Source organism: Ovis canadensis, chromosome 22 (genome assembly GCF_042477335.2).
Source record: "Ovis canadensis isolate MfBH-ARS-UI-01 breed Bighorn chromosome 22, ARS-UI_OviCan_v2, whole genome shotgun sequence".
Classification (NCBI taxonomy): Eukaryota; Metazoa; Chordata; class Mammalia; order Artiodactyla; family Bovidae; genus Ovis; species Ovis canadensis.
In genome coordinates, this window is record NC_091266.1 from 23532688 (window position 1) to 23549450 (window position 16763).

The 16763-nt window shown below is 39.0% G+C and overlaps 1 protein-coding gene across 1 annotated transcript in view; it reads right to left on the reverse strand.

Moving 5' to 3' along the window:
- The window catches only part of PRKG1 (protein kinase cGMP-dependent 1), a 1303224-nt gene that overhangs the window by 1243106 nt on the left and 43355 nt on the right, over positions 1-16763 (reverse strand). The window lies entirely within an intron of this gene.

The window sequence follows — 16763 nt, forward strand, 5'->3', positions numbered from 1 at the left end:
TTCATAAAGTTTATAGGAAATTTTGATTTTTGTTTATTCCTTTAGCTAAGTAGGGGGGAAGGTGAAGTGTGTCCTTCTAAGCTCTATAACCATTTACTGCATATTGGATCATATGATCGTTTATTGAGAAAACTTACTACAGACATTTACAATTCTGACATATAAACTGGGCCAGGTATGTCCCTCTCCCCTTCCCAGCAAACTCACACAAAAGGATTTCAAAGTCTATCAAGAAAGTCTGCACAGAGGGGGAGAATCTCTAATACTTGGCCGAGCCTTTCTTACAATACCTAGCTGGTGCTCAATAAAAATGGTTTGAATGAAAAAGGAGTGAAGAACCATACACTCTGAACAGCCACCAGGAGACTGACAACTTGGTATCACATGCATTCTAAAACAAATCAATCACCTGAACCATATCCTTTCATGTTCAAAAGTCAAACAATTTGCATGAATCACACTATATAAGCCAATTCTAAGGAAAATAGTGAAGTCACTTGTAACACTGGCATGAAGATAAATGGACCTTTGATGGAAGAAAAAGACATTTTTAAAGCTTCAAGAAATAGCCCTTTAATATACCCCTACTGCTGCTGCTAAGTCGCTTCAGTCATGTCCAACTCTGTGCAACCCCACAGATGGCAGCCCACCAAGCTCCTCCATCCCTGGGATTCTCTAGGCAATACTGGAGTGGGTTGCCCTGTCCTCCTCCATTAATGTACCCCAGAACTGTATATCGTCACTCTGCTTATTTAACTTATACGCAGAGTACATCATGCAAAACAACAGGCTGGATGAAGCACAAGAAGCTGGAATCAAGACTGCCGGGAGAAATATTAATAACCTCAGATATACAGATGACACCACCCTTATGGCAGAAAGCGAAGAAGAACTAAAGAGCCTCTTGATGAAAGTGAAAGAGGAGAGTGAAAAAGTTGGCTTAAAGCTCAACATTCAAAAACTAAGATCATGACATCCAGTCCCATCACTTCAGGGCAAACAGCTCTGGAGTAAACAATCTACAAATGGATGAAGTGCGCTTTTCCAACTGTCCGATTTTCTTTGAGAACCCTGAACAAAAACTTAAAGAACATCATTTGTTATGAGCACATATCTCAACCTTCACATTCCAAGTGTCAGGGAAGTAATGCGAGAGTGGCATCTTGTCCCTGTCCTGGAGACCCTACTGGTTGCAGGGCAAGACTCTCATGTAATGTTTCCAGTGACTGCAAAACGGCAGGCCCATGGATGCCCTCTGACTCACAATTATACATGGCCTGAAATGGCATTAGAAAGAAATGAAATAAAGAGGAGTGAGTGAGGAAAACTTTAAACAATGCTCTAAAATCATGTATTTCATGTCTAAAAAAAGAACTAGATTCCCTGCTTTGCTTACAACAATGAACATGGACATGTACACATTGCTGTATTTAAAATGGATAACCAACAAGAAGCCACTGTATAGCATGTGGAACTCTGCTTAATGTTATGTGGCAGCCTTGGGAGGAGGGGAGTTCAGGGGAGAATGGATCCATGAATATGTATGGCTGAGTGCCTTCACTTTCACCTGAAATTATCACAACATTGTTGATCAGCTACACGTCAATAAAAAGCTTAAAAAAAAATCACGTTTGGCATCTCTGAGCCCATTTACCGGCAAGTCAAGCACTGGCTGAAACAAAGTCTGAGTGCTTCCTTTGAAGGGAGCATGTGCTTTCTACTTCATTCCAGTTCCCCAACCTGGTCCATTTGACACCTGACTCTTGCCAGCATCTAAGTTAGCCGTATTTCTGTACAACGTGGTAGGTGCCATGTCTGGATTATTACAAGAGTGAGTCTTAGACAATGGAGGTCATCTCTAACACTATGTAAACCTGCTATTAAGCCTTTAAAAAAATAATTCCTTGCAACTAAGGACTATCATATTAAGTGACTAGGTCAGAAAGAGAAAGACAAATAGCATATGATTGCACCGATATGTGGAATCTAAAATATGGCACGAATGAACCTATCTACAGAACAGACTCTTTGACATAAAGAACCCTGGTGGCTACCAAAGGGGTGAGGTGGTGGGCTAGGGAGATAGATGGGGAGCTTGGGGTTAGCAGATGCAAACTAAAAAACACAGAGTGGACAGACAACAAAGTCCTCCTGTATAGCACAGGGAACTATATTCAGTATCTTGAGATAAACCATAATGGTAAAGAATATTAAAAAAAGGAATGTATGTATGTGTGTTTAACTTAGTCATTTTGCTATGCACCAGAAATTAATACAATACTGTAGATCAACTATACTTCAATTAAAAAATAAATTTTAAAAAAACTAACAGTTCCTGGGGCTTACCCCAGATCAGCTGTATCAGAATGTCTGGCAGTGGGACCCAGGCATTAGTATTTCCAACTTGCCTAGGTGTTTCCAATGGGACCCACAGTTAAGAACCTCTGGTCTAAACCAAGGATCTTCAGATTTTTGCTCACATTTCCTCTAAAATAATTCTTTAGAACTATGTGCCTCAATCCATATTTTTAAACTGCCCCCCCAAATTTTTCATCATATGTTTAAATAGTTGCAATGGATGTAATTCCTTGAAACTAGTAAATATTGACATTTTAAAATGAAGCTTGTATTACTCTTTGATCACCCACCATCATCCATTTTTAAAAGTGCATGCAGTTTGGAAATAAGTAATAATCAGCAAGGTTAACCAACTGCAGTAGACTTGTACTTGCCTTATATACATACAGTAAGAACTGCTGATGAGTAAGTATTGTACATTTGTCTTGACAAAACCACTAAACATTATACTGAATAAAAATGGACAACTTTTCCTTTAAAAGAGTACATGAATAAATTCTTAACCCTCAGAACTTTTCTATCACTACTTTTCTTTCTTAATGAAGTTATGTCTCTATTCTAATTCCCTTCTATTCTATTCGAATTCACAGAATGCAACTTTTAAGACTCAGAAGTATTTTATTGATTACTCTTTCACATATACGCTCAGGCATGTCAGTTTTAGAAAAAAAATACATCTAGAAATTAAGAATTTTGAAAATACATATGAAATTAGAGAATCTGATCACTTCACATATATCCATGCTTCTATATCTTTGGTCTTAGCCTGGGATCTTGCAGAAAAGAGCAACTGAGAAGAGTCTTTGGGCACATAGTTTCTTTGGGGAATTGGTCCCAAGAAGCAAGAAAAGGAAGAGAGACTCAGGGAAGGAAAGACAGCCAATTCAGTCAATCACCTACATGGCAACTGGGGCTCAAGGCCAGTGGAAACTCCATAGAATGCACCTCAGAACTGTCTGTGGGAAACATAAGAGCAGAGAATACTTGTATATGGCGTCCATATCCCACTGATCTAGGATTCCCCAAGAAATGTTAAGTACCGTTCTCTTCCAAGTTCACACACCTAGTAGGCCTCAGAAAAGAGGAAGTTGAATTACAGTTGAGACATGGCGCTCTTGGGTTACAACTATGCACATCTCATTGTTGCAACAACAGCCAGTGGTTTAAAAGATGGGCAGAAAGCAAGTCAAGATGGGCACGAGAGACTCTGACCATCTCTTCAAAAATCTTGGCCTGCCCTCACTGTCTCAACTGAAGACCATCAATAAGTAAGAATCAGGCAAAAGTTCCTTGAGGAGGTGATGCTAGATAAAAACCTTGCAAGGAAGTAAGACATTGCCAGCCAAGTCTTTAAAAATCTTGGCCTTTCCTCACTGTCTCAACTGAAGACCATCAATAAGTAAGAACCAGGCAAAACATCCCTGAGGAGGTGATGCTAGATAAAAACCTTGCAAGGAAGTAAGACATTATCAGCCAAGTGTGGAAAGGTTGTTACCTACAAAGAGAACCATATGACTAAAGGTGCCTGCATGCATGTTCAGTCTTGTCTGACTCTTTGTGACCCCATGGACTGTAGCCCGCCATGTTCCCCTTTTTAAGGAAATCTTCCAGGCAAGAATACTGGAGTGGGTTGCCATTTCCTCCTCCAGGGGATCTTCCCAACCCACGGATCAAACTGGCTTCTCCATCTCCTGCACTGGCAGGCTGATTCTTTACCACTGCACCACCTAGGAAGCCAATGACCAAAGGGAAAGGACATAAAACAGAATGATCTATGCAGGGAACTACAAGCAGTTTGATAGCAAAAGTTTACACCGAGAGATTATAATGAAGAGAAATGCAGGAATTAAAGCATATTGGACTCTTAATGCTAGGAACTTTCCCTCTAACATGAAGACTATGGAAAGTTATTGGAGGCTTTTTGTCAGGGGGGCCTCATAGTAAGAGAGTCAGACAATTTGCTATAAAATTATTAAGGCCTGGACCATGATTGAGTCAATAATGCTATAGAGTGGAGAGGATACTGGAGAAATATTTAGAAAGGGAAACATTGGAGTCTCTAACAGTCAAACAGGGTGGAAGACAGAAGAGGTTTCGTATGACTCACAGGCTTCTGACTTGAGCAATTGTGTTGGTGACTAAATCGTATATATACAAGCAGTAATTTACTCAAGTTTTCAACAAGCCAGCTCCCCAATTTTCCAGTTGTTCCCTATGAGTCAGAGCATCTGAGCAAAACCATTAGAATGAAGTTCATTTCTTCAAGGTCCATCTTAGAAGTCACCTCCTCTTGAAGTCTTCCTAATTGCACTCAACAAGATGAGGTCCCTCCATCTTTCACAACAGATTAAAAAAAAAAAAAATCAAAAGTCTTCCAAATGGCCAATACTGCTCCTGAGAGCCCTATTCACATAGAACAAAATGCGGCTAGAGTTTTCCAGAGAAAGAGAACAAGGCAGCCCTTTCTTCAGAACTAGGAAAGTCGATACAAACGAGTAAGCTCAGGCCAGGGGAAAGGGAATACAGATTGGTGAGGATTTGGGCTACTTGGCTACCAAAAGGAATTAAATTCTAAATGTTCAAAATGCTATCCTGGCAAAATAAAATACATGTACAGTTCAAATATGGCTTGTAGATGTCCTGTTCGCATCACCTGCAAGCATACATTTCTGAAGGCCTGTGAGGTTCTCTCCTTGACTACTTGCCTGACTTTCTCACCTGACTCTTCCTTAGAGTGTCACTGTTGTGGAAAAAGATCTGTCACTCAATTAAGACCTCCAAGCGTTTGCAGGCAGACATTTAAGCACATTCTTGTGTCTATTTTCTAGTGTGTTTTCCTGCTTTGAAAACTTGGGAGGTAGTGGTAAAGATAATGAGATGATGCATATGAAAGCGTGTCAAAAACCGTAGAGGGCTTACAAGAGTGAGATATCATTATCATGACTGTGAGATCACCTGAAAATTTCACCAGGACCCTAATCCGGATAACCAACAGGCCAGGGTGAACGTTGTACTAAAAATCTGGAAGTTAAGATGGCATCTGGAAGATCATAATTACCAGTAACTAAAACAAGCTCTCATTAAAATGTATGTATTTTCATTATATCAGCATACATTTTCATCAAATTAAAGTCTTTGCTGCTGAATCAATGCCTATTAACACTAAGCTTGAAACATGAATACTGAATTTTTACCATTTTTTAAAGTACTTACTGTTTCCTTTTAAATAAGCAATAACATCTAACTTCTAATTATCAAGTATTTAATGTCAATGACTGCAAATGTAGAATATATTCCCATGGCAATTAAAAGACTTTACAAAAGGCTGTTTATCAGACCCTAGAAAACTAGGCATTTGACTTGCAATCCTATATTCCTTACTCTAAGTGTAGATAGACACTAGGCGTTTCAGCGTGAACTCTCTTCAGCCTAGAGAATCATGCTGCTATACCACGAACTTTCCATATTGTTTAATTTTTTGCTTACTTTGAAAGTTAGGATTTAAAAGCTTAAGCAGCATTAGTTTTCCAAAGCAAGACACAGATGCAAAGCAGATGAAGTAACTTATGACAAAAGACAGTAAATGCAAATTGAGATCATTTTAATGTCCCACACAAAGATACTGATAAAAATAACTAATCTACTCTTGAAATATTAGAAGAACTTTTGAATTCCATGCAAACAGACTGACATTAGAGTTCAAATTTATATGTGAAAACAGTTGGGTATATGTGCAAATCTGGATTCAACTAAAATTAGGGAATCAATATCCATGCTTGTCATTCTAACCAGATTTTTTTAATTATCATGAAAATTTTTCATTTTTCAAAGCAAAGGAAAAATTTTAAATGGCAATATTTTGAAAATTATATGGAGAATGGGGAAAGTGACTCAAAGGGTTGGCACAAAAAGTAAGGTAGAATACATAAAGCACTTAGTATTTGGGGTCATATATAAACTCAATGGGAGCTTCACTGGTAGCTCAGCTGGTAAAGAATCTGCTTGCAATGCAGGAGACCCCAGTTCAATTCCTGGGTCAGGAAGTTCCCCTGGAGAAAGGATAGGCTGCCACTTCAGTATTCTTCCCTGGAAAATCTCCACGGACAGAGGAGCCTGGCAGGCTGTGGTACGTGGGGTCCCAAATAGTTGGACATGTCTGAGTGACTAAACACAGCACAGCAGCATGAACTCAATGGAGAGCTTGTCCGTGATAGCGCTAAGATGACCACAACAATAGACTGTTTTTGAGTAGCTTTGCCTAAGAGGTCAAAGAGAGCACTAATATACACAGTAGACTGGTCATAGAGCCTTTCTAGAATTTCCCTTGGTTTTCTGTGAGCAAACAGAAAGATTATATGGCAATCACAATTAAAGCCATACTGGGCTTTTCGTTTTTAATAGTTTGAAGTAGACATTGAAGTAGACATTGAAGCTATACTTCATTAAGCTAAGACAAATTTCATACAGAAAACCTTCATATATGACTGTTTACAGTTAGGACAGAATTACCAATTAGTAGATAAGAACAAAAGCTTTAGCATTCTGGCATTTAGGGATCAAAAGTATGAGGGTTGTCTGTGCTATCAAGGTCTACCCCAACAATCATGAGTCGACCCTCCAAAATCTTCCTTCCTGTCAATATGAACAAACAAGCTAAGATCACTTCTACAACCCAAAGGTGAAAGCAAAATGCATAACACACAAACACATACACATAGTGTTTGAGAGGCAGAAAAGCTACTTGAGTAAGCGCTAAGTGTAGTTGCTCAGTCGTGTCCGACTCTTTGCGACCCCGTGGACTGTAGCCCACCAGGCTCCTCTGTCCATGGGATTCTCCAGGCAAGAATACTGGAGTGGGTTGCCATTTCCCTCTCCAGGGGGTCTTCCCAACCCAGGGATCGAACCTGGGCCTTCCGTATCACAGGCAGATGCTGAACCCTCTGAGCCACCAGGGAAGCCTAATATTAAGAATATAATGACATCAAATTTGTGTCTACACAGGAGAAACTCAAGAGGATATTGCATCCAAAAAAAAAAAAAGTCTAAGAGGATACAATGAAGAAAGGATAATCAGAACAGGAAGGAGTTCTTGGAAATTAAATATAGTAGTCAAGTTTCTGATTCGAGAGAGTAATGACACCCATATCATGTTTCCTTTGGGGACTAGATGGAAAGGGCATGCAGGAATATTGTTCTTATTACAAGCCCTTCGCGTCTTACTGATTTGTTCAACCATGTATATGGATAAAAATAAGAAAATTTACTTTTAAAAAACCAAGTCCTATTTTTAAAGAACTAAGTTAAACACAGTTGTAGAATCCTAAGATTTTTCACAACTATCTGATTTCAGTCGTTGAGTGACTTAGTTTTTAGAAATGTCAGTGCCCTTCAGCTAAACATTTTTAGCTTCAGTTGACAAGTTGGGTTTGTTCTTCATTTCAGGGAGGGAAAATGCACCCTTTGGGGAGCTCTGAGGCATCCCAGCAATGTTAGAAAGAACTGATTATAGGATCAGGGCTTTTATTGGATAATTTTAAGGAGGTTCTAAGGAACTGAAGGTTCATTCTAAACTGGATGCCATCAAAAAGCACAGGCAATTCTATGACTGGATATCTCAATAAATCTAATCTATAGACCAGAGCAAGCCAAAAGTTGTCATTGCTATGGCATCCATTACACATTTAGAGAAAGCGGAAGATGTCTAGTGTTTTGCTGCTTGACCAGTTACCCAGTCTGAAAAAGATAGTATATAAGATGGTTTATGTCCAAAGAGAACCATATGGCTCTGTTTCAAAGCAGCAAGTCACCTTGTTAGAACTTTGTCGTCTTACTTTGAGCATTGGATCAGTTTCCAAATGTCAGGGCTGCTTTTTCTCAAGAAGGATGTGTCCAGTGATAATTACACAGAGCTTGTAATTTCGATTTACATGAATTAGGTTATTCCCTGCGAGTTTTCCCTCAGGAAATCATGGCTTCCTTAGACATCAATGACTGACTCTTAATCACATGTATATACCCAGAAGAGTCAACCCAGACATGCCAAGGTCTTTACTCTCCCCAAAGAGATTAACGAGCTTGCCTGACATCACCAAGCTTTCACATGGCAGAGTTCGGACTGGAACTGATGCTTAAACAAAAGCCTCTTGGTGCCATCCTGAAATGTGTCCACAATTGTCCACATCCTTGCAAGATGGATGTCTCAGGCTGTATAATTTCAATTTGTTCTACCATAGATGCCCTTCACATGGGTTTTGCCCTTTGCTACATATGTGGGATGGTAGGGCTCCAAGGATTTAATTCTGTGGCTTTAGATCAAAGTCACTCCTGAGAAAGATTAAAGCATGAACGGCCAAGGGCCATCCTCATTTGATAGAGGGCAGCTAGTTGTTACCTAGGTTAGGGAGGCAGTTGTTTCTAAAGTTGCTGCCAAAATGTTTAGGAGGGAGATGACACTAGAGGCAGAGCAGAGGTATGATAGATGTGCACATAATACCAGGACCCGAGGGACGGCAATAATGAGGGCCTGCTCTTGAGGCTGCTGCCAGCATGGAGACCAACCATCATGGAGAACACTGAGTACCACCGTGTGGCACTGGGGCTTAATACCGTGCCATTAAGTTCATATTTATCCCACCCATTATGAAAGCAGTCAGAAAATCAATAGAGTAAATCACTGTATAAGACCATTCATGAATTCAGTGAGCACCGAGGGGTGCCCACTGTGAATGCATACATGAGTGATGAGATTTGCAAGCAAACATCTCTATCACCGAGCAGCTGTGACTGCACATACAGGAACCAGTCTTGCCGTCACATTACTTGTGTTCCTATCACACTTGTCATTCACTGGTTGGGTAGCCTTGGGAAAATTTACTTAAAATTTCAAATCTACAATTTTATCGTTTGTAAAATGGGAGAAAAATAATCTCTTCTGCAGAGGGTTGTAAGGATTCCGTGAGATAAGGCATTAAAAAGTACCCAGCTCTCAGTGTAGTGCTCAATGAATGTTATCAATTATTATTTGTAATGAACTTCAGTACTGTAGCTATTTAGTTACAGATAGTTCAAATTTGCCCCATGTAGAATGCAGAGAAAGAGAAAAATCATGGGTGCAAAGTTATGATTAAGTCTATCCAAAAAAAAATGGTATATAATAATTTCCCAAACCAAAGACCAGTTTCAATCATTAAAAAAAAAGTCTATGCCTGCAGAAGGCATGGCTTCCCAAAGATGTTCACTTTCTAATTCCGGAGTCTGGGAGTATATCATTAATACTTTATATGACAAAGGACTTCCCTGGTGGCTCAGATGGTAAAAAGTCTACCTGAAATTCAGGAGATCCAGGTTAACCCTTGAGTCGGGAAGATCACCTGCAGAAGGTAATGGCTAACAACTCCAGTATTCTTGCCTGGAGAATTCTATGGACAGAGGAGGCTGGAGTCAAACAGAGTTGGACACAACTGAGCGACTTTTGTCAACAAAAGTCCATCTAGTTAAAGCTATGGTTTTTCCAGTAGTCATGTATGGATGTGAGAGTTGGACTACAAAGAAAGCTGAGCACCAAAGAATTGATGCTTTTGAACTGTGGTGTTGGAGAAGACTCCTGAGAGTCCCTTGGACTGCAACCAGTCAATCCTAAAGGAGATCAGTCCTGAATATTCATTGGAAGGACTAATGCCAATGCTGAAATGCCAATACTTTGGCCAGCTGACATGAAGAACTAACCCATTTGAAAAGACCCTGATGCTGGGAAAGATTGAAGGTAGGAAGAGAAGGGGGTGACCAGAGGATGAGATGGTTGGATGGAATCACTGACTCAATGGACATGAGTTTGAGTAAGCTCCAGGAGTTGGTGATGGACAGGGAGGCCTGGTCTGCTGTGGTCCATGGGGTCGCAAAGAGTTGGACACAAGTGAGCAACTGAACTGAACTGAGCAACTAAACTGAACTGGGCGACTATCACCATATGGCAAAAGGGACTTGCAGATGTTATTAGGGGTTCAACAGACCTTGAGATGGGGAGATGACTTTATCCAGGGAGGTTCAATGAAATCATAAGGGTCTTGGTAAGTAAGAGAGGCAGGAGAACCAGAGTCAGAGTAATAAGACTGAATCAGCCTCTGGTGGCTTTGGAGATGGAAAAGAGTAAAAAACCAGGAAACGTGGGGAGTCTCTAGAAGCTAGAAATGGTAATAGGTTCTTCCAGAGAGCTCCAAGAAAGAAACTGACTCGACCTACTTCATTTTAGCCCAGAGAGACTTATCTGACTTCTAACCTACAGATGCAAATGTAGCCAATTTGTATTGGTTTAAGCTACTAAATTTGTTGTAATTTGTTAGAGTAGTAATGGGAAATTGCTACAATGGCTCTCAGCTTTATTAGAGTATCTTTGCAAAATACTTAAGAGGCATTAAGTATACATGCAGCACACTAGGGGAATGCAGCATAGTAGGGGGAAAAAATGATAGCATTTACTGAAGATTCTGCCTGATCTGTTATGGGACGTATCTATGTCAAGTGCACCGAGTTCATTACAGAAACTTTAAGTCATAGACATTATACCTGCATGGACACTGCAAATCATCGAATACAATCTCCCCCATATGTGCCTAGGAAATTCTCTGATTTTAACAGAGTTGGCAAGCAGCTAACAAACAGAAACCAGAAAATGCACCAAGAAAATAATATGAGTATGTTTTGAAGAAAGAAAGAGAGACAAAATTACATACTGAGCCTGCGGAAAACAGTGGTGTGTGTAAAGACTAGCTTCAGGACTTGAAGCTTCAGCATACCTTTTCTGTCTTCACAGTGGCCGTCAGTTTGTTGTAATTTTAGCAAAGCCAGAAAAATCTGAATCTCCTCCCCACTGGCAACCTCACTCCTCCTAATATTTATATAGTTCATTATTATTTAACTTAAGGCAATGTTCTCTTATAAAATGGAAGCAATCTCTACTATTTTCAAGGGTTCACAATTCTAGAGAGCAAGTTCCACAACTCTAGTCCACAACTAACTTTCATAAAAATTAAAAAACAAAAAAAAACAAAAAACTCCAAAACGTTTTCTTGAAAGATGCTTTTAAAAACCCTTCAATAAACCATCCAAAGGTTACAAATGCTAAAGGAAAAAAAAAATTAAAGTTAGACCTTACTGACACTGATATACTGAGAACCTTCTGACACCTGGAAAGTGAAAGTGAAGTCACTCAGTCGTGTCTGACTCTTTGCGACCTGGTGGACTGTAGCCCACCAGGCTCCTCTGTCCATGGGATTCTCCAGGCAAGAATACTGGAGTGGGTTGCCATTTCACTTGGAAACTTGTGCTCATTTATAAGTTTCCAAGTTCATGATGACTATTTCTCCCCATTAAAGGAGAGATTAGTTTTCTTTTGCAAGTGAATAATTGCTTCTCCATTGATGGACATAAATGATAACTTCCATAGATAATTGGTAAAAATATAATTGTCAGTATAAATCCAAAAATCTTATTTAAAAACTAAAGAACCACTATACTTAATTCTAAGTGGTTTCCTCTTAAGCACCTCAATATAAACTTACTGGAAAATGGAAAGACTTGCCTTGTGGTGAGGTTAAAATTGTCATTATATTTTTAGAGCATGAATTTTACACTCTCTAGAGAGATCATCTTGGAATAATGTTCAAAATCAAAACAGGAAATGAACAGGGTCATTTAATGAGAGTAGAAAATGGTTTCATGTATTTTTGTTTCACCAAAATTTTTTCTACCAAAACATGAGTTTTTTGAGGTAGAGGCATAATTAATTTTCCTTGATAAGTATATTTGACTGTATACACTTATGTATCATGAGTTTAAAATGTATATTTCTGATACTCCAGATTTTCTTTCAAGATTTAATTGCCCATTTCAGATAATTATAAAGATTTATGTAAATACTGAGATATTTAAGATTTATGAAATACATTTATACTTTCAGGCAAAAGTATAAAAAAGTAAAAAGCTACAAAGATAGACAACTCGTAAAGTACGAATATGTCTTTTAATTTTCCATCACTCACTGAAAATTCAATTTTCCTTTACTTAAGATAGTTGGTAGAAGTGAGCCATGCTGATGAACAGGGACAGCACAGCCTGATTTTTAAAATGCTATATATTTACAAGTAAGCACCAAGAAGGCTATATTTTCCAATTACTAAAACATGATGCTTTTTGTGTTTTGGGAGCTAAGAAAAAAATCTTCTAAAAGCAACTATTCATTCATCAAAGTAATCTGTATTCAAGTCTAAGATATGGCTTAGGATTTCACATGAATTTCTTTTTATTTTATCTAACATGTAACAGCCACACAGTCAGTTACTAAGAAACCAGGTTCCAAAATAATTTGAAGCTTAACATTCAGAACCAATAAATATGCTGTGGCTTCTCCCTTCAATTAACCTAGCTTATCCAAGCAAGAATGCTTCAACTCTATGGCAAGGTACACCATAAATAAGCACGATACATACAGTCATTTTTTATAGATGAAACTGTGTATTCTGCAGAGGCACTAAGAAAAATAGTAGGCTACAGAGAGCAGATACAGGAATCAGATCTATGTTCAAATCCAGATACCATTGCTAGATTTCTTTACTTTCCTTAAATTTGAAATGCTCATTTGAAAATTATGCCAATAATAATATTTACCTCATGGAGTCAGAGTAAAAATTGTAGAGAAAAATCCTTATAGAACATTTAGTACAGTGTTTGGCATAGACAGAAGTGTGCAATAAATGCTTTCTGTAATGAAAATAAAATTATCATTTCCAAGGCTTCCTTGAGAACTTAAGCTACTTTAGAAGCTCACCGAATGCCAACATTATGTTTAGAATCTATTTTTACTGACTTTTTTTAAAAGTCAGATAATTTTATACTCTAAAATTTAAATGGCATAGTACTATACTGATCTGAAGATTTCTCTTCTGAAATTTACCCTTAAAAATTACCTCCTTTTTGCATATAAAGTTACTCCAACTTGATTTCTGTTCAAATTTTTTTTCCCCAAATCCTATTATATTCATCTCTCTTTGCTCAAGTTAACCTTTGAATGGCCTTTGGCCAAAAGCTATAAAACACTGACCTAAGAATTGCTGCTCTACTTTTAACTGTGTTCTGAAATAGTTTTAATGGAACTTAGAATCATAAAAGTATTTCAGGGTTGAGAAAGATCTCAAACGCCATTAAATACGACTTCCCTTCCTCTCCTCCAACATCTCGGACATCTGCATTAAGGAAGTCACTAAGCTTTTAGTGAAAACTCCCCGGTGATAACCACGTCACTAGCTCGAGGAACAACTCTCTGTTGGATGGTCACAAATGACAGAGGGGTTTTTAAGAAGCCATCGGACACTTTCACAGAAAGAAATAGATGTTCCTGACTCACTTGTGGACACAGAACAGGAATTACATCTAAGAAAAAAGAACTTTAAAACTTAGCCATCTCTCATCTTGACTCCATTGAGAGGTGTTATATAATGTTTCATTTAAGAAATCAATAAGGTATGTTACATGATCACAGACCAGCCACAAACATACAGTAAAGCAATGCTTCCATTAGAACTGTCTTGTTCTCCTTTATGTATCAAATGGAAGGAAGAAAACTAGCTACTTTCTAATTGTTAGGAAAATTACATGAGATTACCCATGTATTGAATAAAATGTTTGGTGCACAGAACCAGGCACATCGTAAGCATTCAACAAATGGTGGGAAGTGCTAAAAAATAACGCCAAAGGAGGGCCTAGAAACATGCTGTGCACAAAGGGTACATTCCAAAAAGGTCATTATTCTCACTAGGCCATTTGTTTCTTTATATCAGAAACTTGAATTACCCACTGCCAAGAAATAAAGCTCGACAAGTGCTAACACATTAAGGGAACTGGTTAAATGCTGGTAGAGTAAGGTAACACAGAAAAACAACATCATACAGACTTTCTGGAGAAGAAGGAGAATTTGCTAGACCAGGAACACAGAACACTGATGGGACCCCTGGCATAACCAGATCTGTGACTGCTTTACGACGGAATTAAGGACCAGTCTATGTTTGAATAGCCCAGGTTGTCTGTAATCAGGATATAGAGCAAAGACAATTGGGAAATTTCCTCAAAGCATTTCTTTGTCCATAATAACCCAGAAATATTATTTCTTCAAAACTGGCTCCATAAGAATAGGAAGCAGAACAAATGGTCACAAACAGGCTAACTAAAACCAGAAATAATCTGTCACGTATACTTCACTCTCTCTCAGATCTACCCACTTGTTTCCTTCTGTGATTCCACAGCCTCCATCAACCGTGTTACCACGTGCCTTCAATAGCCTCCTACCTGATTCTCCAGCCCTCTCTCTCTTTTCATCCTGCACAGAAATGCTGGACTGTAGAATGATCTTCCCCAGATATCAATTCCATCATGCCATGTCCTTGCTCAAAAACTCCCCACTGGTCCTTAATTCTCATCTGAATCTCCTTGGCCTGGCCTTTCAGCTTTTCTTGCATTATCTCTGTGCTTCCCTGGTGGCTCAGACTGTAAAGAATCCACCTGCAGTGCAGGAGACCCGGGATCTCAGGTTGGGAAGATCCCCTGGAGAAGGGAACGGCTACCCACTCCAGTATTCTTGCCTGGAGAATCCCATGGACAGAGGAGCCTGGCAGGCTACAGTCCAAGGGCTTGCAAAGAGAGACACAGCTGAACAACTAACACTTTCACTTTCACATTTTCCATCATCTCTGGTCTACTAACTACTTCCTGAATTCAGCCACCTTCAGGGATTTCAGTGGAACTGCTTCCTACCATGAACCCACTAGTTCCTACTTTCCTGCTTCCAAAGCTAGTTCAGAATTCAACTCTCCATTAAGAATTCCTGCCTAAACCTTTCACTGTTCATTCTCTTACCTTGGGCTTCTCTGTATTCTGTTTGCACTGTGTTAACAGTCACCTTTTTCTGTTGCTTTAATCCTCATGAAGCATGAATGTGGTTTCGCCTAAATTCCCTGGAATGCCCTTTCAGGACTAGCCCACGTCCTTCATCTTATACACAAGCCCAGCAAGCTGTGACTTGACAGACTGTATATAATTACATTCTACTCTTTCTGTCCAAGGTGACAATCATCCCAGTGTCCTCTGCTGGTTTTTCTTCTGCAGGAGGCAAGGAATACATAGTTAAAATAAGTTGAGCACATAGCTAACCCTTGAACAATGCAAGAATTAGGGGTGACGATCCCCTTAATCCCCTGCACCATCAAAACTCAGCGTACTACTGTGTCTGTCTCAAAAACAAAAGAATTGATAAAGGATTCACCCAAAGGCAGGAAGCTGAAACAGTCTGAATATAATCAGGACTCAAACCTGGGTTCCTTTGATTCGTATTATGATCTCTAATTGAACACAAAATTTTCCTCAAACTTAGCAGATTCAAAGACCAGCAAAATAAAAATACAGGTACTGTATTTATTTTTTTTTATTTTTTTATTTTACTTTAGAATACTGTATTGGTTTTGCCATACATTGACATGAATCCACCACGGGTGTACATGTGTTCTCAAACATGAACCCCCCTCCCACCTCCCTCCCCATAACATCTCTCTGGGTCATCCCTGTGCACCAGCCCCAAGCATCCTGTATCCTGCATCGGACATAGACTGGCGATTTGTTTCTTACATGATAGTATACATGTTTCAATGCCATTCTCCCAAATCATCCCAACCTCTCCCTCTCCCTCTGAGTCCAAAAGTCCGCTCTACACATCTGTGTCTCTTTTGCTGTCTTGCATACAGGGTCATCATTGCCATCTTTCTAAATTCCATATATACGTGTTAGTATACTGTATTGGTGTTTTTCTTTCTGGCTTACTTCACTCTGTATAATCGGCTCCAGTTTCATCCATCTCATTAGAACTGATTCAAATGTATTCTTTTCAATGGCTGAGTAATACTCCATTGTGTGTATGTACCACAGCTTTCTTTTTTTTTCAATAAATATAGTACCTGTATTTTACAGGTGAAAAAGATATACATGTAACTGAACCCACGCAGTTCAAATCCATGCTGTCCAACATCCTCTGTAATTCAGACTGGTAGGGTGCCTATATGCATGCCCTCCCCATCCACTGCAGGATAATGCCTCATTTGTTATTTAATTTGAGCCTCAATTATTAAGCAAATCATCTACTTCTCCCAATCAGCTATCCATTGGCAGGGATGAGAAAGACTCTAGATTTTCTGAGTACACACCCAGTATTACCAGGATCTAACATTTATATCCCAGCCCTCCCAAATCAAATTTGCCTATAAGAGAAAGTGGACAAAAGATCTCTTTCTCCCTCAAATTTAGCTTTTCATACATTTTTAAAGTAATGTTTATTATAACATCTCCCATTTTTTAAACATATGCCTTTC